The 27,368-nt window shown below is 47.6% G+C and overlaps 1 protein-coding gene across 4 annotated transcripts in view; it reads right to left on the bottom strand.

Annotated features, from left to right (window-relative positions):
- Positions 1-26,664, bottom strand: part of ZMAT4 (zinc finger matrin-type 4) — a 356,120-nt gene extending 329,456 nt beyond the window's left edge. Inside the window, exon 1 of one of the 4 annotated variants that reach the window (XM_086703632.1) lies at positions 26,488-26,664. The gene's annotated coding sequence lies outside the window, so the exon portion shown is untranslated. The remainder of the gene's footprint in view (positions 1-26,487) is intronic. The other 3 variants (XM_086703634.1, XM_086703636.1, XM_086703633.1) reach the window with 3 other exon arrangements.
- Between the last annotated feature and the right edge of the window lie 704 nt (positions 26,665-27,368).

The raw sequence follows: 27,368 nt of genomic DNA, 5'->3' as shown, positions 1-27,368 counted from the left end.
CACATACACATGCTCATGCATACACATGGTCATACACACCTCACACCTCATCAGGGAGGCCTCTGTTCAGGGCAGGAAAGGCACCTATAGTGGGAAACTCTGAAAGGGGTGCCCCACAGAGCAACCCAAGGTCTCTCCAGCCAGTGTGGGGAGAGGTACAGGGAGCCTCTTCAGGTGCCAGTGAAAACATGTTTCCTTCAAACACAAGTCCTGTCACAGGATGTGGCTGTTGCTAGGTAACAAGGACTCCCCCCCCCACACCTTCTGCCTTCCCACCCTGGACAGGAGCATGAACAACCTGGTAAATGCCTCCAGTGTGTTTTCCAAGCCCCCTCCTGGGAAGGCAGGCCCCCGGCCCCGCCTCAGTGAGCTAGCAGGGATGCACAGGTGGTGGTGACAGCATGGCACTCCCTCCAGCAGCCCTTTACCCTGCCCACCGTCCCCGCTCCCCCCCGCCCCCCTGGATAATGCCCAGAGTAAACTGCTTGTAACATTTCTGGCACTGCAGGTTGTCAGATGATCATCAGAGACCTAGGTTTGAATTTGAGGAGAGAGGTACTGACGGTTGACAGTGGCAGGGAGGTGTGCAGGGGACTGGCTTGATTTTTGTGCTTGTTAGCTGTTTTAGAATTTAAAGAGAAGTTTGCTATTCCATGTGGCCCTTAGAGCATGAACTACCAGGACGGTCAGAGGGGGCCGGCCAGCTGAACTCTCTGTGGACCAGCACAGCAGAAATCGTGGCCTCCAGGATTCTAAATAATCAGGGACTGTCAGTACCAATAAACCTCAGTCTCTGAAGCCCCAAGAGGTTAAAAAAAATCCTCCATGCAAGGTGACAAAGAGATTTAGATGAAGAATCCTTGGGGAAAAGAAGGGGGCAGCCACAGCCTGGAGGGATGTGTTGACTTCGGCCCATCCGAGAAACCCCCAGTGTCACCTGACTGGCAACCCAAGCCCCAAATCAGTCTTCCCAGGACACACAGGCACATGTGCACAGAAAAGATAATGTTAATGTCGCTCCTTATTTGTTTTTCTGTCTGCAAAAATGCCCACTTATCAGTATTTAATGGCTCTCAGAAATAAGCTATTTTAGAACATCATCCAAGATGCAAATGAGTCACTGAAAGCTGTCGCTCTGACCTTTCCCTGTCACTGGGTAGATGTTTCCAAATCAATAGCCCTCTTCCAAGTGGCATACCTCAGTGCTGGCATTCCATGATGGAGCCAAGGAACGCCAATGGCTAGACCCCTAGCCTTTGCTCTGGGGAGTGACAGATCTCCAGATCTTCCACATATCCTTGAAGAGGAAGTCCCTGCAGCCGTAGGAGACAAAATGCTCTCTCCTCAAGAGGTTGTTTCCTCAGCTTTCTGGCCTCCATGAGAAAGCCAAGTCGTCTGGCGAGTAATGACAAAGGAAGGCCCACACAGAGAGCCATCTGTCATTTGGGAGATCCGGACACACACAAACCGGTCACACAAGGTCCCCCCAACAAAGTAGTCCCAAAGCTCTGAAACTAGTTAACAGCACTGCAAGTGAGGACATGCAACCTTGTGGAGCCCTCCCCCGTTTTCGACTTCTGTTGTTTCTGATGATATCAATCCCACTTGGACAACCTGATTCCACCCTCAGACACTCGAAGAGTGAAAGTGGTTACTATTAACCGAGTCAGCTAGGCTTGCAGGAGGGCATTCCACTCCCACCACACACCGACTGCTCCCACTTCAGAGGAGAAACAGGTGAAGCAAGTTGGTGCCAGCATGACCACCAAACTGTATTTTATCATAGAGAAGATTTTTTTCCCCAAAGGAACACATTCACATGACTTTTCTTCTTTTCAGCAGCCACCCCAAACACTACCCCTATGGAACACTCGGACTTGGTAGCAGAATTTTCATATTTCCCTAGATCTGAGAATCCTCAAACTGAGAGCCATCCTAGACTCTTCCCTCTCCTCATTCCCCAAAGACCACTCTCTCTTCTTCATTCTTTTCATAGGATGATTTTACCTGTCCTGGGGGTAGTAACAGTGACATGATTAAGGGCATAGATTGTGAAATCCCTGGTTATGTGAGACCTTGGGCAGCTTATCCAAATCTGTGCCTCAGTTTCCTTCACATAAGTTCTTAATAGTATCTACCTTACAGTGGTTGGAAAAATTAAGTGAGGAAAGTGCCCAGCTCTTAGTAAATTCCATTATTATCATTATAGAGGAGTTTTAAGAACCAAAAGTTTTAAGAACCTAGGTGCAGCAAGGTACCAGTGCCTCTCCACTTAGACACCACCATTAATGCTCTAATCCAGGACACCATCACTTCTTGCCTAGACTATTGTCAAAGCCTTTCATCTCTCTAACTCCTGAATCTCACCTCTCCAATTCCTCTTTCATGACACTCTAGGGACCCAGTTCATTAATTTACATCATCCCTCTGCTTGAAAACCATTAATATCTATCTGTTGCTTATTTGATAAAGTCCAAACTGCTTGTTATGGCCTAGAAAGCTCTTCACGGCTGGGCCTGCCTCTTCAGCTTCACTTCCTCTCACACTGCTCCCATCTGCCTGAAATAGCCTTTCCATTTCATCTGCCAGAACCTCTGGACACCCTTCTCCCCACAGCTCAACTGCCATCTTCTCTAAAAAGCTCCTCTGGGTTTGGCTGAGTAACTGATCTCTATCTCTTCTGAGATTCAACTCTACCTACCCCTGTTTACACATCTGCCTTTTCTAATAGAGAGTTAAAGACAGGGACAGTGTGCCAGGTCTCCTTATCTTCCCCCATGCCTGGAATGATGGCTGGCACAGAGTAGATGTTCCATAAGTACCTGTGGGTGAAAAGTCTGCTCTTGCAAGGACATAAACATAAGCAGGTTCAATGTCAACAATTCTAATCACTGGTACAACCCCACTGGGAACCCTGGAACACCCCAGTGTTAGCCTGGGTATGCTTCCAGCCAAATCTCTATACCACAAAGTGGGATTCTGCCCAGAAATCTCTGCAGCATGGGGCTATACAGAAAGCCAGATGTACCCTCCCTTCCCTCCCCACCCCCATTCTAGTCTCTCCAGAATCCAAAAGGAACATTTAGTTTTTAACAGTACTCACACTCTGTTGGCATACTAATTAACACCAATTAATCATCTTCATTAGGTGTGATAATGACTGGGAGAGAAAAGATTAGTTCCAACAAAATAGTCTGTGCCTATATCAAGTGTCCTGGTGGCTCATGAGATTAACCCACCTAAGATCAAAGCCTCATCAAACTACCCCTGCTCTGCTGGACCTGTCACTACACCTCTGGATGATGTCAAAGAAGCAAAAATGCCCATGTGGGGAAGCTGCCAGACATACAGATCTACTCTAAACAATCACTGAGAAAGTAATAGATGTCCTCCCAAAGCAGGAATTCTTTGCAATCCTAACAGCCCCGAAATATGACAAGCCATTCAGTTACAATTCCTAAGTCCCTACGGAGACCAGGAAGAGGCATCATATGGCCTACCTGTTCCTACGTCGTTTCCAGTCAATGGGGACCAGTTCAAACACTCCTCACTTGCCAACTGCCCCTCTCACTGCCTGTCCCGTCACCCAGCATTGGCAACCCCAGCCTTCCAACTGTTCTAGCCAAAGCCCTTGCAATCTTTCTTTGTTGCTTTCCTTCTTCCATTTATCACAAGCTACTCGTTAAAAATAAAATTCAAGAGGTGCCTGGGTGGTTCAGTCAGTTAAACGTCCAACTCCTGATCTCAGCTCAGGCCACGATCTCATGATTCATGGGATTGAACCCCAAGGCAGGTTCCGCACTGACAGTGCAGAACCTGCTTGGGATTCTCTCTCTCCCTCCGTTTCTTCCTGCCCATCCCCCACTCGTGTGCGTGTGCTCTCTCATAAATTAATAAATTAATTTTAATAATTATTAATTATTATATTAATTAATGTATAATAATTATATATTATATATTATAATTATATATTAATTATATATTTATATATTAATTAATATATAATAATCATATTAATTAATATTTAAATTATTGATTTAATTAATAATTTTAAAATTATTAATTTTAAAATTAATAAATAAAAATAAAATTCAAAATATATACAGTATCTGACCACTTTCTCATTGCCTCCACCCTAGCACAAGCCACCTGGACCACTGCCTACTATATCCTCTCTACTAATCTCCTGCTTCCACGTTTCCCTGTCTTTGGTCTATTCTGAACACAGCATTCAGGGTGAGTCTTTTAAACAATAAATCTTATATCACTCTTCTGTTCAAAATCCTGCTTGTCTCTGTCAGTCCTTAAATTGGGCTACAAGGCCCTAGGTGACTTCCCTGCCCCCACTCTTCTTGGACCTTCCCTGATTCTCTCTCCCTTTCTCAGCCTATACAACAATACTGGCTTCCTTGTTGCTTGAACACATCAGGCACACTTCCACCTCAGGGCCTTTGCCCAAGTCTGTACCAGGTAACCCTCTTCAGGAGGCCTATTTGTAGACCACCTTCTTTGAAATCATAACCTGATGCCACTAGCTCAGCATTCCCAGCTCCCACCCCCTTTATTCTGCTTTCCTTTTTCTTTTTTCCATAAATATTAACAGCGTCTAACATTTCATGTAATTTACTTATGTATCATTTGTATTATCCATTATCTGTTTTCTTCAGCTAGAATGTAAACTCAATGAGAGAAGTCTATGATTTATTCATTGATTTATCCAAGGTATGGAGAATAGTACCTGGTACATAGTAAATACTCAATATTTACTAGTAAGTAGCAAGAACATTTAAGAGAAGTATACAAAAGTGACTATGAGTATCCTTTAGAGCCAGGGACAGGACAGATCAGGGCAGTTTCCATGGAGGACATGACATTTGAACTGAACCTTGAAGGATGGAGTAGGATTTGAACCTGTAGAGTTGAGTGGAAGTGTTCAGACAGAGGGGGCCAGTGTGCAGTGGGCCAACAGAGGGCCTCTAGAGAAGAGTCGGTGGTTCAATTAGGTGTATAGCAAGTGGTGGGCAAGTAGGTGGTGGAAAATTGGGCTGAAAAGAAGCCACAGCCTTGCCAGCCAGGAAAAGGGCTTGCTGATGGCAGTTGCTAGGGATCCTGCGAGGAGCTGGGGGTGTCGCTTCCCTTCACCACTCTACTTTATAGATACATGAACTAGGACTGTCCTGCAAAACATCATCAACCTTCAACAGGCTGGGGGCCAAGAGACCTCTAAGGTCATTCTCTTTTTCATCTCACCTACCACATTCATGCCTGTCTAGGGGCCTTTGCTCGTGCCACCTTCCCAGTCAAGGCCCCGGCTTCTTCCCCCTCCTTTACTTCCTAAGACTGACTAAGCCCCAGCTCAAGTCTTCCTTGTACTTGCACTTGCAGCCTTCTCTGACCACCACCCAATGGTCACCCTCTTCTTCATGTTCACTGCATCCTCCGGTACCCACTGAACCTTCCTTGTTCTCTGGCCTTTTGATGTATGTCTGTCTCCTCATCTACATTCTTCAGCTTTTGGGCAGGGCCAATGCCTTAGCCTCTTGTGGCTTTGGCACACTCCTAAACAGTCAGGAGGTGCTGCATAAAAGGTCTGTGCCCAAGTGCTCTTCTCGAAGCACAATTAATCCGGGCCATTGTGGCATTTGTAACAGTGCACCCATAACACCCAGCTGCTCAGATCATCAACGCTTGCCATTCTCTTGAAGAAAAGAACCTCTGAGAGAGGGAGAGTTACATTCTGACCTCACCTTGAGATGATAGGGGTGGAAAGTACTGGTAAAGCGTGTGTTTGTTTTTATTTGTTTTTAAATAAACAACATAACAAATAACATGTACTGGGAATGAGGCACCTGGGTGGCTCAGTCAGTTAAGCGTCCGACTTCGGCTCAGGTCATGATCTCACAGTTCGGAGTTCAAGCCCCACGTCGGGCTCTGTGCTGACAATGCAGAACCTAGAGCTCACTTTGACTTCTGTGTCTCTCTTGCCTCTCTGCCCCTCCCCTATCCTCCCCACCCCTCAAAAATAAATAAACATTAAAAAAAAAAATTACTGGGAAGACCCAAGGAATAAACTCCAGCATTCACCTAGCAGTTTCCTACTGTGTTTTTGGAATGATCTATCCACTAAATATTACAACTAGGGACCCACAGCCATGGCTGACACCCCCAGAGAAGAATGCCCCCCTCAAGCTGACAATATACAGTTTTTCTGAGCATTCCCTTCACTCCCACTCCCAGGTGAAAACCATCAAAGTCAGCTTTACATTGGCATTGTTCCTCCCACACCCTTCCCAGGGCAGCTAAGCATACTTAATTTAAACACAATTTCTTAATGGTTACAGTTTTGCACATGAATGTCTTTTGGCTACTGGAACTTTTTTCAGTGCTTGTATCTGATCAGTGGCCCAAGGCCTTCCCTAATTATAACTCCCAACTGTCCTGACTGGCTGCAGCAGGTGTGGCTTCTGACATGGCTTATCCTAGTAGCAAAACCCAAGAAGGTGGTGGTGTCTGTATTCATAATTCAACAGAAGAAAAATGTCTCCCCTTCTTCACATTTTCCTACTGGACTTTCCATCTGTACCACTCAGAATGTCAGGAGCAGGGCAGATGAAAGCACCAAGAGAAAGAACATGCACCTGCTGATCATCAATGCATTGACTCTGTGTCTGTCTCTGAAACTGGCCATTATATTCCCCTGCAGCATCTAGGAAGGTATCAGGACAGCCAGGAACAAAACTAAATGCTTTCCTCTCTGTTACACCAGTCTCTATGCCTGTCCTTCGGGTTTCTAGCTCTCCCTGATTCTCTCTCAGCAAACATATCCCACCCCCTGGCTCCCTGTCCAAATGTCACCTATGGGAATGCACATAAAATCTGGTGTCCAGGTGGGTATACTTAATACAAAGCTATCGCTGAGTCTGAGTCTTGCCTCTGCCCAACACCATCCTCTTCAATGGGATGAGTGTGATTATAAGAACATGAAACACTGAGCGAGGAGAATAAGGAGCATGTAAACTTGGTCCAGACAAGGGGTTCGGTTAAAAAGAAACAGCTAATGTGTCTGAAAAGTATTAAACACAATACAGCACACTAGTGCTTGCAGCCCATTAGATAAAAAGAAATGAATGAGCGTGTGTCTGCAAGGTATTAACTACAATGCAGCATACTGGCGTTTGCAGCACCCCCTGGCAGTGATAATACTAGTTATTAACTATGGGATGTCCAACTTAAGAAGAACAATGGAGAAACAGGTGCTGTGTGTGATATGTGGTGTCTTTACCAGGTGTGGAAGAGGGCATGAGAGGGGGCGGCAGTCAGGGCTTGGGCCCCAGAAAACAGCTAGGCTGGGAGCCGCATGCAGATGAGCTCCCCTCCTACCCCCAGAGGCCAGAAGTCCACCCACAGTGCTCAGGGTCGCCCAGCTGGAGAAGGACAGGACCTCCTCCAACACATTGCTTGTAAGATCCCGCTGGTCAGGCTGTAGGGAGGCAAGCCATGAGTGGGAAAGGAGACAGAATCTCCAGGAATTAATAAAAGGAATTATTTATATATTATGCCCAGGAAGCCTGGCAGGATTAGTAACTAATAAAACTGTGCTTTTGTTGGACTATGAGTTTTGATGACAGGGAGCAAGTTAATGGAGTACTCTGCCTGGACATAGGAGATACTTGGGACAGTCATTTTGTTTTCTGTTGTTGTTGAAAGCTCTGTAAGTCCTTTGTACCCAATTCCTAAAAAAACAAAAGAAAAAAATACATAGTGTTTGAACACATTCAGGTTTTTACTCATGTCTAAATAGAACTATCATTAGGGGTGCCTGGGTGGCTTAGTCAGTTGAGCATCCAACTTCAGCTCAGGTCACGATCTCACAGTTTGTGGGTTCGAGCCCCATGTCAGGTTCTGTGCTGACATCTCAGAGCCTGGAACCTACTTTGGATCCTGTGTCTTCCTCTCTCTCTGCCCGTCCCTTGCTTATGCTCTGTCTCTCTCTCTCTCAAAAATAAATAAATAAATAAACATTAAAATAAATAAATATAACTATAATTATAGTTGTGTGTGTGTGTGTGTGTGTGTGTGTGTGTGTGTGTGTGTGTGGAGAGAGAGAGAGAAAGAGAGACAGACAGAATTTTCTCCCAAGACTTTCCGTGGGTGGCAGGAAAAAATATCAGCATTATGCCAGCATTATAGCTGATGTTTGGTACTATTTATAGAGCCGGCCATGGCCATGTCAGATCTTTAAAAGAAGCAAAACATCTGGGTGCATTCCAAATCAGACAGGAAAAACCTAAGTCACAACACATTGTACAGAGGAAGGCCGCATCTTTATAAAAGTTACAATTTACATTTGCTAAACATAATCCTGTTCCTCAGAAGATCTCCGGGAACCTGATTCTGGTGCTGAGTGGAATGAAAAAATAACACAATAACCATTGTGTATTTCAAGTTTAAAAAAGTTCGGAGGTGATCCCTGCTGACAGCCTGACACCGGCAGCCTGCTTGGGATTCTCTCTTCCCTCCCTCTCTCTCTCTCTGCCTCTCCCCCACTTGTGCATGCACTCTCAAAATAAATAAAACTTTAAAAAAACAAACAAAACAAAACAAAAAAGTTTTGAGGTGAATGAATGAATGGTTTTCAGACGGCAGAGAACACACAGCATCTCCTCAGCAAAGGGCCTCCAAGTGGCCAGTGGCCATCGACAGTCAATCAAGACAGACAGCCTCATTGAACTGAAGTCAGCAGCTGCCCTGGAATGTTTTCAGCAGGGCCAGAGTTAGAGCCAAAAATGTCCCTTCCTGCACCTCACTTGAAGGCAGGCAGCTCCCCGTTCCTGCCCCATCTCTCAGAGATGTCATAAGGATGAATTAAAGAAAAATATTTAAACTTATATAACACTTGGGACATCTGCACTAAGAGAAAAAAACTCACTATTTCTACAATATTTCGCAGACCTAAAGCAAGTGTCCTACTTTAAGCAAAACCAATATATTTTAAAAATTCTGGATTTTGAAAGATCTATATCAGAGCTAAATTGTCCAACATAAAAAAAAAAAAAAAAAAAAAAAGTAAACTCCACAAGGATTGAGGGCTCTGCTTTACACACCAGGGGATACCCAGCACCTAACCCAAGACCTGGCACATGACGTGTCCTCTAAAGGTATTTGTTGAATAAAAGAATTATTTTTGTTAAACAGCCAGCTCCATGAGTGCACTTGATGAATTCTAAAATTTGCAAACGTTCTGTTCAGATGCTCCATCCTTCAACACACATGATGCAATAGGTAAGACACCTCTGGAACATGGCCCAGGCTTGGGGACAGCTGTGTCCTGTGAGACACCCCTGCCCCTTCCGATGTTACCCCTGGCATGTCCAGCCCCCACATTCTGTGAGCATGATGTGGGCAGGGCTGCTGTTTTAAGATAACCTTTTCCCGGGGTGCATGGGTGGCTCAGTCGGTTGAGCATCCAACTTCAGCTCAGGTCACGATCTCAGGTTAGTGGGTTTGATCCCTGCATCGGGCTCTGTGCTAACAGCTCAGAGCCTGAAGCCTGCTTTAGATTCTGTGTCTCCCTCTCTCTCTGCCCCTCCCCAGCTCATGCTCTCTCTCGCTCTCTCTCTCTCTCTGTCTCTCAAAAACTAAAACGTTTTTTTTTTTTTTTTTCAAAAAAAGAGAACCTCTCTCTGGTTTCCTAGTGACAACCGTAAGGAAAGAGGGCAGCAGGTTTCAGTCTGGCTATGGCTTTGGTAGTGACTATACACGTGGGTTGTTACCATCTGTGGCTCCCGGGAAGCTACTGGATTTCAGGGCTGACAGCACACGAGGGCAGGCTTCCACTCTGCTTGATTCTGTCTTCACAACATACCCACTTCTGCCTCTTCATTTCTAAATGTCTGTTTTTATCTCCACAACATTTGTTTCTTCCACATTGGTCAGGGAGGGGGCAGAGAAGGATCCATACACAGCCTCCCAACAGGCTTCCGGGGGAATCCACACAAGGCGGGATCCACAGAGAACCACTTCCCAAAGAGGCCAAGAACCTGATCCACTCAGGGTGCTGGAGTTCACATTCTCTCTGTAATTTTTATTACTTTTACTATAAAAATTCATAAAGGCTCACCATAAGATGTTTAGAACTGCATAAGAAAATATCAAAAGGAAAACAAAAAACATCCCTAATCTTACCATCTGGAGAGAATCTCTATTAGCCTCCTGGGGCACTGTATTCATGTTTATGCACACAGGTATGTATTTCATTAGGCAAGTTTAGAAGATATTTAACCTACAGCTTTCTGGACACGGTCTCATGTCACTAACATTCTTCACATATTTTTATTTCGCTGCCTACTACTCCACTGTATGGATGTACCATAATTTATTTAACTAGTTCCTGTGATGGGAGAGAGCCGATTCCAGTTTTTCAGAAAAATAAATAGCACCATAGTGTACAATTTTATACACTCATATGTCTTCACATCTCTGATTATCTCCTTCGGATAGAACCTTAGAGGTAAATCAAAAGTACAGAACTCCCCAAAATCATGCTTACCAGAAAGGCCTCACCAACTACAGTTCTAATAATAGGGCCTGATACCATTCTATCATATCTCCATGACACTGAACATTACTGAATGTCATTTTTAACCTTCAGTAATTTTATAGCTGGAAAAATGGCGTCTCATTTCCATGTTAATTAGCACTTTTATTATTGTTATTATTGGAATTGTTATCAGCGGTAAAGCTCGACTGGACCTTCCGTCACCACCACATGGCATCCCTGTGCAAGGTAGGCCCCTCAGCCAGGCACTACAGGAGGAGAAACTGAGGCCCACCTGAGTGATTTTCACAAGCTCGAGTAGCTAACTTTCAGAGCTAGGATCGAAGCCTGAAAGCCCTATCTGTCTACCTGTTCGACTCTGCTGATTAGTGCTAGAGTCACACATTTTTCTTGTGTTTCTAGCCACTGTATTTCTCTTTCTCTGAACTCTAATGAATGTTATTTTTCTGTGTAGAAAAACAGCCCTCAGCATTTTGGATGTTTTGACACTACCGGCTTGTGCCAAGATTCACACATCACCCCCCAGCCCCTCCTTCCTCAGCCCAGCCCAACCACCCACCCATCTCCCTGCACATCAAGTGTGACACATCAAATGTCTCCTCTCCATGTTGCAAAAAGTTTAAACTGGCCTCACCTAAACCCGCTTGACATTGCTTGAGATTGCTTGAGATTGCTCCGAATGCCCTGGAGTTTAACTAAACCCAGACTGGGAAATATCCACACACAGTCAAAAAAGTGATACTTAATATCAACCCCATGGGGCCAGACAACATGGAAGGGCCAGAAAATGCAGCTCTGGCAAGGGCCCATTCTACTGGGGCATCCACTCCTTCATGTGCAGGAGGCAGAGCAAGAAGTGTTCTCTCCGGACAGAGACAGGAGTATCTCCTGACAGACAGCTCCTAAGTCAGTGCCACGTTTAAGTGCACAGGCCGGTACCTGTCCACCACCGTCACTCCTCGGGGACCCATCCCCCCCACACAGGCAAAAACCTCTCGAAGGATGAGAGCCCCAGATTCTCGGGCAGGTAGGGGAACACCCTCCTACCCCCCAAACTGCCCCACGCTGACAGCTGGAAGGGAGCCAGCTAAGGGGGGAGGCTCCCTCCTCGGGAGGTACCTGCTTGCCCTAGAATTCATGCCGCAGGAAAGTTCTGCAGGGTCATAAACCAGCCTTGAGCCTGCCTCAGAGCTCACTCTGCAACTCGCAGCCATCATTTGCTTGATTCAGTTCAGGTTAGGGAGATGGATAGGATTTTCCCACAAATCACTTGATTAGTGTGAGAAATCTATGTTCCTGCTGTTCTAAGCGTTGCAGGGATTTTGGTTCCCTTTAAATCTCTCTCAATATTATGGTTCTTGCAGCTTTCAGAGTTTCTTCCCCAAGATTTATTTTTTGAAGGCACTGCACTATTTGGCAATTCTATATTGTTCCTCTCTGGTACCTTGACCAGCAATGTTGAGAAGAAGCATCTGAGCTCTGAAACCCAGAAACAGGGATTCCGACCTTTTAACTAAGCATCCTGGGATAGCTGCTGTAGCAGAACCACATGGAATCCATGATCTGGCTGCTGCTCACCACAGCCTGCTAGCCGGGACCATCCTGGCCCAGCCTTAGAGAGAAGGCACCCCTCCCACCCACACCATTGTCACCCCGCATTCCCACAGATTCCTGCAACCTTGCTATACTCTAGGCACTAGGTGGGATACTCGATGACTGCTATTCCACTTAATCCCTACAACCCATCTATGAGATGGGTATCATTAGGTATTTGAGAGGGGGGAAACTAAGGTTTGGAACAGCCACACGGACTCCTTGAGCCAGGCCTGTGGAAATAACTTGGGTTTAGGTGGACTCTGGGCGCCTATACCTCTGTGGTTCCATATTCTCTACCTTATCTCGGAAAGACCATCATAAATAAGATTTGGAGAAAAGATGAATGCGTCCTCTTCCTCGGTCAGCCCTGAACCACACACTCTTTGCTGCCTTTATCACTCACACAAACAACCTCACATCCTAAGTGTGCACAGTGTTTGGACCTTTGGCCGTCCAAGAAAAGTGCCGTCTCCAAAATACAGATGGGCCCGGGGGCAGGTGTGTGTCCTATATGTGCCAGGTTTTGTACAAGGCCACACACCTTCCTGGACTGTCCTGACAGCACATAGAGGCAAACCTGGTCCCTTGGCACACTTCCGGAAGTCCCCCGAGCAACCCCCGCTGCCCTCAAACTGAAGTTACCCCTTCAGTCCTGCACACAGAACAGTCTGGGAGGTAAGTCACCCACCCTGCTTTTCTGCTGGGTCTGTGATCTTAGATTCTTCTCTTTTCTAAAGCCCCCAATGTCCGTTTCCTTCCACCAATCCCGCTTTCCCCCTGGGCTGTTTTCCTGGTTCTCTTCCTTCAGGCATCTAACTAGCACTAAGGAGATGTTCGATTTCTTCCTAGTTTACATGAGGGGTTTCTTCTCAAACTGCAAGGACTTCTCCCCTTGTCCTAGGGCGTCTGAGAGGAAGACACCAGAGGGCTCAGCCCCCACCTTATGGGTTCTACTCCACGTTTAGATCAAGGACCTTCGGTAGGTCCCTTTCTCCCCAGAATAATGTCTGCAGGTAAAAATTAGAGAAAGAATTTTCCTCTCCTTCCCTCCTCTCTTCTGCCTCATAAAAAGATATAAACAAAAAATAAGAAGTCTCAAATAAAAAATCTTTAGGAGGAAAAGGGAAAAAAGTGCAGAGAGCCTCCCCTAACTCTCCCTAACCCCAGGTCAGCGATCTCTCTCACCTCACACAACTGTCTGATTTCAGAGGAGGAGTTACAGAAACTCCAATAAGCAATTCCATTTTCTGAGAATTCAATTGTGAGAGAAAGGAAGGAAGGAAGGAAGGAAGGAAGGAAGGAAGGAAGGAAGGAAGGAAGGAAGGAAGAAAGTGCATAATGATGGATTTAACTTGACTTATTATAGTGATCATGTTACAATATATTCATATATCAACCATTATGATGTACACCTGAAACTAATATAATGTTATCTGTCAATTATAGATCAATTAAAAAAAAATACAGCCACACAAGAGCTACCTGGGTAGGCAGCTCCAGGCCCATGGGAATCTGAGACTATTTTTTGAGGACTTTCCATCCACAACCTCATCTTGGCCTTATTAATTCAGTCATAACTCTTCAGAATTTACAGGGCCCCTTTCACAGTGAAAAGCTCAAGTGATGGCATCGGCACAAAGCTTTTAATTTTGATTTAGAGACTCAGACCCTCTGTCACTATCTCACGTCCCACTTCCCTTGTGCTGAGGGGACATCTGTTTCCAGGGCTCTTGGCCGAGGGCCCCTCCCCACCTCCCAGCCCTTGATGTTCCTTCCTACTCACTGACAGAATGAAGCAACAGGAGAGAGTCACCACTCTGATCTCCACCCACCCCACCACACCCCACGTCCACCCACACACCCAACTGCCTTCTGACCATGGCTGTCCTTCCCTCCCCCTTGGCTGTCCCCTCAGCAGCCAGGCCATGCCCGCCCCATTCACTGGATCCCAGCCCCTCCCTTCCTTCCTCGGGACCATCTCCCAGCACTTCTCCCCGCCTTCTCCTATGTCACCTTCATGCTCTTGACTGGATGGTTTCCACCAGCATACAAACACCCTGATATTTTCCCCATTTTAAGGAGGTAATCCTTACTTTGACCCCACACACCTCTACAGTTCATCTTCCATCTCCTTGCACCCCTCACAACCCCACTCTTCCAGAAGGTTGTTTACATGTGCTATCTCCAATGCCTCTCCACCAACCAGCACCGACAGGGCCTCCCCTCACGTACCATCAGCATACTGATGGCTTCCACACTTGTGTTCAATTCTCAGTCCCCACCTACTTCACGCACCAGCAGTCTGTGATCAGGTGACCAGTCCCCCTCGAAAATGCTTCCCTTTGTTTCTGAGGCAACATTATCCCATAGGCTGCTCCTTCTCAGTCTCATCTGCGGGTTCATCTTCGAGTCCTAGAACAAAGGTCAGCAAACACAGCCCGCGGGCCAACTGCCTGATTCTGTAAACAAAGTTTCACTGAACACAGCCACACTCATTCATTTATATGTTGTCTGTGGCTGCTACAAAGGCAAAGGGCACTAGTTGCAGCAAAGACCACATGGCCCCACAAAGTTTAAAATCCTATCTGGCTCTTCAGCAAAGTTTGCCAACTCCTATTCTAGATCTGTAAATATTGGGGTTCCCAGAATTCAGTCTTTATACCTCCTCTCTATCTACACTCACTCTCGAGGTTATCTCCTTTGGTCCCATATTTTAAATATTATCAATACACTGACAACTCCCAAGATTTTTCTCTAGCGTAAACTTCTCTGAACTCTAGACACATAACCCAACTGACTAGCAGGCATTTCATTTAGATATTTAACATCTCCATAACACAAATGTCTCACCTCCTGTTTCCCCCAGTGTGTTCCTTCCACAAACTTTTCCATCTCATGCCAAAAGTCTTGGAAGTCATCTTTGAATCCTCCTTCTCTCAAACCCTCCATTCAGCCCATCAGGAAATCCAGCTGGTTCCACCTTCAAAATATATCCAGAATCTGAGGGCTCCTCACTCCCCACTGCTACTACTAATCCAAGCCACCACCCGCTCTGCCAGGATCATTGCCTCCACATAGCTCTCCTATAGTATGCTCTTAGGGCATGTACCAGACAGCCAGACTGATCCCTTTGAATCCTACACTATGTTACTCCTTTGCTCAAAACTTTCCAGGGGTTCAGTGAAGCTCACCTCGACCTCAATGCTACATCTGACACTACAAGTGTCTCCAGCTTCAGGGCCTCTCCTGGCGTGGACTGCCCTTCCCCCAAATATCTGCATGGATCACCCTCCACGGCTCTGGGTCTCTGCTCCAGTGTTACTTTATTACTGAGACCCTCCTGGACATACCCTTTACACACACACACACTCCATCCCCTTGCTCTGATTCATTTTCCCCCCTTTCACATATCAGCCTCCCTACATATTGACTTACTTGTTTGCTATCTGTCTTCTCCACTGGAATATAAGCTCTGAGTAGATGGGGACTGGGTCAGTTCTGTCCACTACTCATTCTAAAAGCTTAGAAAACTGTGATTGTCAGTTCTCAATGTTCTGAGCAATGAATAAATGAACACATAACATTTCAGGAGCTCACGTCCCTGTTAAGGTAACTGAAGGATGAGAGAGAGAAGCACATCATTTCCATCATGGTGAAATCAAAGAACAGGGCCATGGCCTCAAGCTCTCCCGGCCCGGTAGCCTGTGGCATCCCTCACTGACCTGTCCCAGGGAATGGACAGGCACCCTGGTCCCCAGCGACAAGCAGCCTGCCCTCCTGCTGCTCCCAGCACCTCTCTGCAGAGCCTCCTGGAAATGGGGAGAAAGCAGAATGCAGAAATGGAGAAGGGCCGCTCTGCAGGCAGAGGGAGTCCTGTTCCTGCTCTCCCACAGACCCCCATGGTCACCAGGTCTAGGCCCAGAGGGGGTGGCACAGCAGACAGAGAGCATCAGGCTGCAATCCACCACCAGGGTTACCCACTGACTGCTGGCCACACCATGCTGCAGTTTCCTCTGCAAAATGAGTCTGAGGACCAAGTGCTTAACAATTTGAAAACAGGGGCCTCTGGGTGGCTCAGACAGATAAGCATCTGACTCTTGGTTTCAGCTCAGGTTCATGATATCGAGCCCCATATCAGCTCTACACTGACAGCGCACAGCCTGCTTCAGATTCTCTGTCCCTCTCTCTCTGCCCCTCCCCTGCTCACGTTCTCTTTCTTTCTCTCTCAAAATAAATAAATAAATAGATAGATAAATAAATAAATAAACAAACATTTAAAAATCTGAAAATAAAGGGTAGTCTCAGACTCTTTTTCCTGTCTTATTTGTGTCTTATCACACTTAAAAATCTACAATTTAGACAGAGGCTATGCTTCTGCTTTTCAGTGTGCTAGAAATTCTCCCTCACTTCCAAACATCCCTCTTGAGTTCCCCACCTACTCCCCGACCCTGCTCCCTTTTTCTTGCTTTCCCTGTTGGCTCATAACTTTTCCTTCCCCTTCTCCCATTCTGGAAAACCGAAGTTCCAGGTAGGCAGGGGAGGCGTGGCAGAATAGGAACCATCCCAATCCCCCTTCCTGTCTTCCCAGAACCCTACAGGGAAATTTCATGTTCAGCAGGAGCAAAACCAAGAGAGGCAGCGAGAAGGAGGAAATCCACATGAGAACCCCGACTCATTTCCTCCTCCCGCCCAGTGGCACTGTGCCCAGCTTATTACATAGGAGGGAGTCCCAAAAATAAAGCAAAGCCTGGGATGAGAGATGCCAAGGCACTCTCCCAATCCCCCCCTGACTGAGCCACATGACCCCAACATCGCAGCTCCCAACATCGCATGCTGGCTCTTGGCCTCAGATGGCCACTCACACCCAGAATGTGCCTCCTTCTGTCCAAATTGCCCTCATCCTTCAGGGCGCAGGCCCTTCTGCCTCCATCAGACTTTGGGGACCACACACGTTCTCTCACTGGCATCCACTTCTCTCGGCACCTCCGGGACTGGGCCTCAGGGCAGGACTCAGCCAGATGCACCCATGTTTTGGAAGTCACCTCACATGTGTGCCACCATCAACTCATCAAGTATCTGCCAGGGCCCCACGGGGTACTGCGTCCCCCCATCACTGCACCCAGGACATGCAGGCCAGCAAGAAGCCCCTGTCTGTCAGGAGGTAGGGGGGTGTCTGCAGGCTCCTTCCATGCCAGCTCTTCTGCCACCCAAACCGAGGCAAGTGGCTCGCCCTTCCCAGTATCAATCCCCCCTGTGCACAATGAGGATGAGGACGCCTGCCCCATCCGCCTCTGAGGCTTGCGAGCACAAAACACCGTACAAACATGTGTTATTATCAAAATAAATAGAGCAGCAAATCAGCCGGGCCCGCACCGCTCCTCACCCAGCCCTACCTTCTAGCAGGCTTCTCCCCTTTTCCCAGTGAAGCCTGTGAAAGCCCCAAGGATGTGCCCCTCAGAGTCACCCCCCATGCAGCCCGGGCACACACCACGGGGCCAGCCGGCTGTGACTGCCACAGAGAGGGGGACTCTCGGGCTGCCCAGAGTTTATGTAACAAAGGAAAGCAGCTCAGGAGGCAAAGGCGGTCTGGAAAAACAGCAGCAAATGAGGGGCAGGATGCAGAACCGCGAGGGCACCGCCGGAGACCCCTGCACCCAGAGTCCCTCCTCTAAGCATGACAGCCGTCGATGCATTCGCTCAGTCTCAATTAATAAGTGAATCAAGCACAAGGCATGGCTTCTGGGAAGGAGGGGAGGGCGGCTCCACACCTTCCCACTGGAAATCTGCCAGCTGTCCCCAATAACACAAGAAGCCCTACAAAACGGCCCCCTCGAGAAAGGGTACACGGGCTCCCTGCCGCCAAGCTCTGCCACCCGTGAGACGGGCGACCCTGACACAGTCATAGCCTCTCTGAGCCTCAACTTGTCCACCTAGGACATCTGTAGATGCATGTAAACACACCCGCTGCGGGCTAAGCTAGGTCTGACCACTGTAAGGGACAGGCTGGGGACGTGTGTGGAAGGGGGAGGAGGTGAAGAAGAAGGGGGAAGGTCGCCACTGCCCATGGGCACCATTCCCTGCACAGAGATCCTGCACCCTCAACATCTGAAGCAGACTTTTCTTTTCGCAGGGTAGCATGTGACTAGCAGGTGCATTTATCTGATCTCACCAAATGGATTGAGGACACCTGGCTGGCATGACTTTTTTTTTTAATGTTTATTTATTTTTGAGAGAGAGGGGTAGGGAGGGACAGAGAATCCTGAGCGGGCTCCCTGCTGACAGCAGAGAGCTGGATGCAGGGCTGAAACTCACAAACTGTGAGATCATGACCTGAGCCAAAGTCAAATGCTTAAAGGACTGAGCCACCCAGGCGCCCCATGTTAGGACTTTTAGTGGGCAGCATAGTGCCTGACACATTGCTACATATATAGTCCCTGCCAGAGCATTTGTGGTTTGAGTAACTGATTTAAAAAGCAAGTTTGTCTGGTGTGTAAGATAACACATTTATTTACTCTAAGAAATTTGGAAAATACAGAATAGTTTAATAAAAGAATCACGTGTTTCCTAAAACCCAGAGATACCCACTGTTATCACTCTGATATATTGCATTCCATTCTATTTTTCAGGACTGTATGCGTTTTTTTTGTTTTTTGTTTTTTTTTTTTTTTTACAAAATTGCATTTCTACTCTATTTACTTTTAAGCCTATATTTACTTGATGCACATTATTAGCATTTTCCCATATCCTTATATATTATTCAATGTAACTTTAATGGCTTCCTTGATTTCCATTTTATGGATGAGCCATATTAGATTTAATTAATCCCCCCATACAATGTTTTGTTATAATGAATAATGCTGAAAGTAATATCCTTGATTAGAACTATTTTGCACAGCTCTGATTATTTCCATAGGAAAAATTCCTAGAAGACGAACTGCTTACTGGTTTAAAGGGTATCTTTTTGAGACATGACTCCCGTGTCTGCAAATGATCTTCCCATCAGCTACGTCTGCCAATGTCCACTTCCTGGCATCTCAACAACACGGGGCATTTTATTTTCATTTTTGCTCAGCTGGTAGGTGGATAAGGATACCTTGTTTTTAAAGTAATATTTTAGTTATTAGGGAGGTTGGACACCTGTACGTCTTTTTCTGGACATTTGTGTTTGTTTTCTCTTTGTTTGTGCTACCTATTCACACCCTTTGCTCACTTTTCTGTCAGGGGACAGACTGATTTTTGAATACTCTACGGAGAAGAGAATTAGTCCATAGCCGTCTTTGCTGACCCTGTCCCCGTGTTTAACAATCCCTCCATTAAGGCATTAAAGTCTAGCTTATATCCTTTTCCTGTTGTTGGAGCCCATTTGCTCCTGCCCTGTCCTCAGTGGGGAGCACTGCTCTCTCTGTCATCGACCCATGTGACCTTTCCTTGCCACCTGTCAGCGTCTCCTCTAAGGGATGAAAAATTCCTCTTCATTTTTGCCTGATCAAGTATAACTTAAGAAGTCAAAGCATCACCCTTTGATGCTGTCCCCTTCTCTTCTTCCATTGCCACAGTCTCCCTTCAGGCCCTCATCATTGCTCACCCAAACCGCAGCAAATGACTTCAGGACCAGCCTCTCTAGCCCAGCCTTGCCTCTCCCAAAACTCACCCCCACTCTCCATTCCACAATTCCTTTGTCCTAAATGCAAATGTGACTGCCTTTCCCTGCCTAAAACCCTTCTGCTCCTCAGTCTGGCCAGCTGGTCCTTCCCTACCTGGGGACACTTCCACCCCCTCTCTCTCCTGCACCCCCAAAAACAAACCTCATGTGCTCAAGATGTAGCAACACCCAAGTATTACTCATAGGGCTCTGACACACTGTGCTGTTTCATGCTTCTAAGTCTTGCAAATGTGGCTGCCCTCCTTCTCACCTCTCCATCCACCTGGTGGGATCCTATTTATTTCTCAGGTGTTCCTCTCCCCAAGAGGAATCCTCTGACCATGCCAAGTAAGGCTAACCATGTGTACCCTGCATCCAGGACCTACTACCATCACGCCCACAACAACTTGCTGTGTCCTAGTGCAGTCTGTGGCACCAAAGTTGAGGGCAGAAATGTGAAGTCAGCTGAGTGTCGTTCTGGATGGAAAGGGACAATGGCAGTGGGATTGAGACAAGGTTGCCCTGGGTTAGCCCACTCCTCTGATGAATCTCTCGAGGTTCTCTCTGTGGCTGTAGGCACTTTCACCTTCTGAAGACAGGCTCTGACATCCCTTGGCTTTCTGTCATTTCTTGTGCTACCTACCCGCTCCTCTCCCTCAGCTACCCCAGCTCTCTCCACCCTTCAGGCCTGTCTCACAACCTGGGCAGCCTGGCCCCTGGCACCTGCTGTCCTCTCTTCCCCTTTGGTTCCCCCTGCACCTTCTGTCTTGGCAGTTCCTCAGACACATGTCCTGCTGGGCTGCCTCAGGGGCTGCTGGTCTTCCCAGGCAACTTCCCACAGGACAAGGATCACACACACCTATGTAGTTCCTGATAGACTCCCTAGTGCCTGCCTGAGTGCTGGGCAGAGCGCTCGGAATGCATTGGTTAGCACAGAGACATGCCCTGAACACCCCCTGCCGGCCCGTAGCTGGCCCAGCACAGACCTCCGTGTTTCCTTCCTTTTACTCAGCGACTACGCACGTGCACTTCTTAACTATGAATTTACTTTGTGGTGCCCACTTCACCAATTCATCTTGCTTCCTACAAGGCTCAAACCACTGCAAGGCAAAGCCCGCACAGCCTCTCTGCCTGATTCTTGAGAGCTTGAGGCTGTTTTCATCCTAAGGCTGCCGGCTGGACAGCAGCGTCCTGTTCCTCCCCTGACACCAGAGGGAGCCTGCCTCTGGGCCTTGAGACCACCCACCCCCTCGCCACTGTAGGCTCTGGCCCTGGGCCTTCCTGGAGGGCCTCCAAGCATGCCCCAGAGATGTACGTGCCCAGAAACAAATCAAGTCTGGCTGGAAGAAATGTGGAATTGCAGCCCCACGTTGTAGAAGCTTCTCTTAGAAATGACAATCTGAATGAAATTCCAAATTCTGTTTCATTTTATAAAGGTAACTGATGATATAAGGGTCTTATCCAGATCTTATGTGTGCTGGGGACGTCTCGTTTCATTCATCCAACAAGGAGCTTGAACTAGACGTCTAAAGTTTCTCACCTCCGTAAGATGCAGAGTAAATATTTTTTTTTTTTCATATCACTCTTCCTCATCCTCCCGCTGCACCCTCATCCCCTCTTTTCTGCTGCAGTTTCTGGCAGGCATTTGTCCAGCCCTGGGCTCATGGTAGTGCTGCCCGATCACCGACTGGAGCTGAACGGTTTGCTGTTTAAATCAGGGAAGGTGGAGTTGAGTAAGTACACCATGCTAGTAACAGGCACTCAATAAATACTGCTTAACTGCAGGTGCCCCTGTCTCCACCATTTGCTTAGAGAAAAATCAGGAGCCCAGAAAAAGTAAATGGTCTATTCAATTTGGAAGCAAGGGGGAGCTGATTCTGGTTCTGGCTCTGCCATGGGTCAGTGTGTGAGGAGGCCACCGAGGCCTGCTTCCTCTCCAGGCCTCATTTGCCACACCTGAAAGTGAAAGATTAGACTTGAAGAGAGGGTCTCAAGCAGTAGACAGGATCTGCCAGTAAAGGCAGCACCTGGCCGGCCCTGCTGGCCCAAGGACTTCAGCTCTCAGCCACTCTGATAGCCCCAGAGCAAAGGTGAGGCTTCTGAGCAACCAAAAAGGGCCCCCCCTCGGGAAAGGGCCAGGATCCCTAGGCCAGACGGGCCCCTCCTTCCACCTCCTCCTCCAGCTGAATCTTCTGCTTATCCATTTCCTAAAGATCATCACGGAGGCTCCACAACCTTCCCTTTTTAACAACTCTTGCTGACGGAAAATTCTTCCTCATACCTAATCTAAGTCCATCTGCTGCAATTTCTGTCTATTTTCTCTCGTTCAATCCTACTGGAGATGGAGAACAGCTGGTCGCCATCCTCCATATAACATCCCCTCCTAAACCAAAATCAGTTATTACATCACCCTCAGCCTGTTTTTCTTGTGGCAGAGCACCCACCGTCCCTCCGACCTGCCTCCACGGATTCTGGCTCTGAAAGCATCACTGAGCACCGTGGCCCACATTGGAGGATGCTCTGCAAGCTCCAAGTCCTCCCAGAGCCATAACATCCTCAGCTGGATGTAGGACTCCAATGGCAAAATCCAGAGAGAAGGTCAGAGCAGAAAGAGATCATGAGGACATAGGCCAAGCCCCTGACTTTATATACAAGGAAACTGAGGTCAGAGAGGGAAAATAAGTGCAGCACCCAAGGTCAAGTCTGAGGGATCAAGTTCCAGGTGCCAGACCCCAAATAGTGCCAGCACGGGGCTCTGAGTGCCTGTAGCGTGTCCTTGACATGGTAAGAGCAGGACCAGCCTTAACTGAAAAGCAAAGGCTCACAACTGCCCAGACACTCCCTATCCAAACTCTATCTTCCAAATCCCAAGGCAGATGTCTGCAACTCCACTCTAAACATCTTGGATTTCCATTTAGAACTCAAATACCTGCATAAGTGGCACCACTCTTAACTATTTACACCATAGTATGAATAAGTAGATTTGATCCTTTCTAACTCTTGATAGAGAAATTTAGGGGTGAGAAGAGAACAAGGAACAAAGAAATTGGGAGAATGACAGGCACATATCACTGCTGGCTAATGTCTCCAAGGTCAGTCCAATGCATGGGGACTGCGGGTGGGCGAGCCGCAGGATAGTGGAACAGTGAGGGTCATGCCTGGTGGAATCCCTATGCGTCTAACAGGTCTGTGCTCAGTACATCTGCCCCACCTGCCTCCCAAGGGGTGGCTGCACCACCACAGGCGCTCTTGTAAGGTCTGCATGGAACCGAACGTGGTGAAGGATTGCCTCACTGCTCCCGCAGGGCAACTCTATGTGCATCCCAGAACTCTTGACTTCCCCTGGTTAAGTGTTCCAGAAGTGAGGTGAGCAGGCTGTCTAAAATTAAATCTCAACCTCTAGGATGCCCTTAAGTGACGGGAAGGAAGAATCATAAGGGAAGGAAGAAAGAGAGGCATATACCAGATTAAGTAAGATTGTTCAGTGTGCAACAGCTCCATAATGGGGAGGGAGGTAGGGCGCATGTGCATAAGGAAAAGTAAGTCAGGTGAACTATTACTAATCATTTGGGGCCACAAAATCTTCCAAAGTGAAGAATAACGGGAGAAAATAACCGTGTGTGGTGCGTACATTTCAGAGCCCAGGTTTCCAAACAGCCTTCACCCCGTGATGAATAAACAGAAGCATCATGCTCCAATCTCCTCACCTTTCAGGGGATGCTCCAGATTATTTCAAACCTCCAGATGCACACACCCCCAGGGTAACCGGGGAGTTCACGCAACTACCCAAGAAAAAAAAGAAGACATCTCAACGGCCCTTTACAAAAACGCCTAACACAATAAACGTGCTTATTTGATTTCCCCAAAACAACAAAATTAAATGTTCAAATAGGAAGACTAAAAGGCTCTTCTCTGATAAAAATTTTCATATGTTTTCAATCCTTTTTTCAGGGTTTCAGGGGACAGATTTCTTTAACAGCAAAATTGGCACAAAATGACGAGATCAAAGTAGGTTGCAAAGAGATTATTTACTGATGTGTTCATGATGAAAAGAGATGACAGGAAAGAGGAACAGAAAAGTAAGGAAGGGACTTTGACTTGCCAGGTAAGTCACCCAGGGTTTGTGAAGGCACACAAAGAGATAACCCCTGCTTAGCACAGTAGTTAAAAGAGAGAAAACCTTGTTGCCCAATTGGGGAGAGGAGAAAATGCTAGACCTATGGATGGCGCTTGCCCAGGATTCTGGCTACAGCTACCATGTTTGATGAAATAACGAGTAACAAATGCAATTTTCTGAGCACCAATCAGTCCCTTCACACATAAACCTGCGCCAGGCTTCCCAAGGAACTAATCAACCTGATACCAGAGAATGAATTCTCCAAAGTGGATCACAGCGGTGTGGCTGGATCCTGGATTTCATGCCCCATCCAAGGTGAAGTTGCAGGGATGGTGTTTTGCATTTCATCAATTATTCTTCAGCTCCTATTATGCTTTTTTTAGTCTAGAGTTGTTATTTTAATAATCTTTGTTCCAAATGGGGAACTACAAGGAAGAGGGATGAGGAGGAGGAAGAAGGCAAGTGTTCCAGTGTGTCCCACTTGCACTTTCCAAGCTCCCTCTGCCCCCTTCCCCCACCCTGCCTTTTTCCTCTCCCTGCATGAGTCACCATTCAGGAGCTGGTTTAAAAGCCTTACTTTGAATGTCCTCTATCATGATAGAAATCTAGCAGCTCAGCATCAATTGAAAGGACCCTCAATTTTTGCTACCGGTTTTTTGGTTCCAGGCACCCCCTTGAACTCAAAAGCATTTTCCAGCTTTATGACTGCCTTCTTGAAAACCAAAGTGCCCCCTTTCGAACTCCCCCCCCCCCACCTGCTAGGTGCTGCCTCTCCAGGGCTCTCTGGGGCTCACGTGCCCTAGACAGACCACAGGGGTGAAGGTGTGTGGCCAAATATGCCCCAAACAGCAGATAAAAGCTCTGAGTTTACTCCAGGCTCCCAAACACAAAGGCATAATTTGCAGGGCTGCAAGTTTGTTGTGTTTACTGTCAGACAACATGTGCAGAAGAGAAAGCTGACTGTATCCTGACCAAAAAAAAAAAAAAAAAGTCAGGCAGCTGTTTTTTTTTTAACCATTGTGAGTAGAGCTCCCACAATAACAGCAGCCACCCGAAATAGCTGCTTAATGGAGGTGGGGGACCTGTTGTGGCAATTAAAGAAAAGAAGAATTAAACACTGAAAGTGATTTGGAGAGCCCGAGAAGGGGGACTGTCATCTGCACCTCAGCAGCAAGGGTGTCATAGGGACAAGGGGTTGCTGGAGGATCCTTCCCAGGACTGGGAATTGAACTCCTCAGCTTCAGGTCTAGGATAGAAATCAGGGTGAGGCAATGCACCTGACCCCCGCTAAAGCCCCAAGGACTTGTAAGATCAGTCCCGGACCCGCAGCTTCAGAGCATCCAGGAGGTCAGAGGACAGACCTGGTGAAGTGCTGTAGGGCATTCAAATAGGAGCTGCCTGAGCCAAAGCAGGCAGGAAGTTCAAGACCAAGCTCATCACCTTCTCTTCATGCTTCCTAGGGGAGGCCTACCTACCTAACATCTCCCATTTGCAGAAACTCTGGGAAAGGAGTTTTCCCCACACGCAAAACTGGGTCTCAGAACAAGTGAGGGAGGCCCTTGTGGTCCCACAATTTAGAATGCACAAGGGTGCTTCGAGGCTGAACCAGCCGCTGACCATGGCGAGCATTTTTGCTCAAATAGCAATGATCAGAAGCAGTGTAGACGGTGGCTCCAGCACCCTCTGGGGCACAGATGGACCTGCGCACCTTTAGGTTAGGGTTAGGACCCAGCCCCTCAGAGCTTGCCCCTCCCACCAGCCTCCACCTCCCAGAGCCCTTGGCACGCTTAGCACTGGACAGCCCTTCTCTGGTAAGGGTGTAACCTTCACACGGGATACAATTTAGCTCCAACCCCTCTATTTCAGGACGCATCAAGCCTGGAAAGTCTTCCAGTTTTCGGGAGCTAATCAATTAAGTTATTTCTTCTCCTCTGACAACTGTTTCGTTGGTTTTTCCCCAAGTTGTGTGTCACACGGATGCCCATCAGGTCAAACAGGACAGCCTCCCACACCCCCAGGAAATTTTTTTTTCCCCACCAAGCAAAATGAACTGAGACAGACTGGGCAAGGAGTAGGAGGGAAGAAGGTCGCAGAAGTTTGAGGAAGGGCCCAAGTTGAAGGTCACATAGTTGAGGGAAGGCAGGTCAAGGTAATGGAGAGGGGGCAGACCCTATGGAGAAAACCCAACCACCAGTCATGTTTCTCAGTGTCAGCTTCCCAACGATGGGTCCGCCAGGAAGCGGCACATCCAGGGGTCCAATTCCCTTCACCCAGCAAACCTGAATTTACACCCCAACCGTGCAGTCACCCTAGCCCAAGACCAGACCTATTTCCACAGACCTGGGTGCAGCTAATTGCGAGAGTAGTAAACAAAGCCAGTTCTAGACAGCGCAGAAGTTTTCCAAATTGTCAGCTTGTTTTCATCCCAACAAAAGATGGTGATTTCCTATATCTGTCACGTTTCCTCGCCTAAACTTTTCTCTTCTTTCTGCAATCCCTCTACATAAGCTAAACTGCAAGCCACTGAGAAGGGGAGAGCAGGAGCCGCACCCCCCGGGACGCAGGCAGGAGTACCTTTTCCGCGGAGCAGAGGGGCTGGTGGCCAGAGGCTCGCTGCCCTGCCGAGCCGTGGAACGATGCTGTCGGGATGGAGCACGCTGAGGATTACGCGTTCCCGTCTCTGCGACCAGACCTTTCGGCAGCTCGGCCCAACTGTGCTAGCGATGCACTTAGCAATTATCTGCTGGCGCCGACGCCCCGCCCTCTGCTCCTGCGATTGGCTCTCCAGTCCCGGGCAGGACTGCATTGGTTTCAGCCGACCTCACTCATTGCCTTGGCTCCTACTATTATCTAAGCCATCAAAGGAAATAATTCCATGTTTCATTGACAACCTGTAAGGCTCTCCCCGGGCCTGGCGGGGGTGGGGGTGGGGGGGTCGCAGTCAGGACTGGGAGTCCAGTGGAGGGAGGAGGGGAGAGTAGAAAAAGTAGGGGGTGGGGGAGAAAGAGAGCTCGAGAAGGGGTGGGGGTGAGAGGGAAAGAGAGAGAGAGAGAGAGGGAGAGAGAGAGGGAGCTATCAAGCAATCAGATTCTTGCTCCAGCATTTTAACTTCCACAAAACAGAGCCCATAGCAACAATTTTCTGGCCTTCTTTTTCCCCCAACTGGTGAATGTTCCTGAGGGCAGAGAGAAATGTAACAGTGGGGTTTCTGCCTGTGTCAGACAGGCTCTGGAAAGCAGAGCAGGTAAGGGCTGAAAGAATATAGTGCTGGTTTTCCCGGGCCACCCTGGAGGGCATGTGAAGGTCATTTTCGATTATTGGGGGGAAATACTATGCATCTTCACTGGACTTTATCCATCAGTTCTTTCCCTAGCGGTTCACCGAAGGCCCCAACCTGGGAGATAATTTCCCTGGCAGCCTATTCAGAGTCTCAGAAGAGCTGTTCTAAAAGTCAG

Source organism: Puma concolor, chromosome B1 (genome assembly GCF_028749965.1).
Source record: "Puma concolor isolate L17-30 chromosome B1, mPumCon1.1.hap2, whole genome shotgun sequence".
In the NCBI taxonomy this organism is placed as follows: Eukaryota; Metazoa; Chordata; class Mammalia; order Carnivora; family Felidae; genus Puma; species Puma concolor.
The sequence above is the reverse complement of the archived record's forward strand: the minus strand, read 5'-3'. Positions and strand labels throughout refer to the sequence as shown.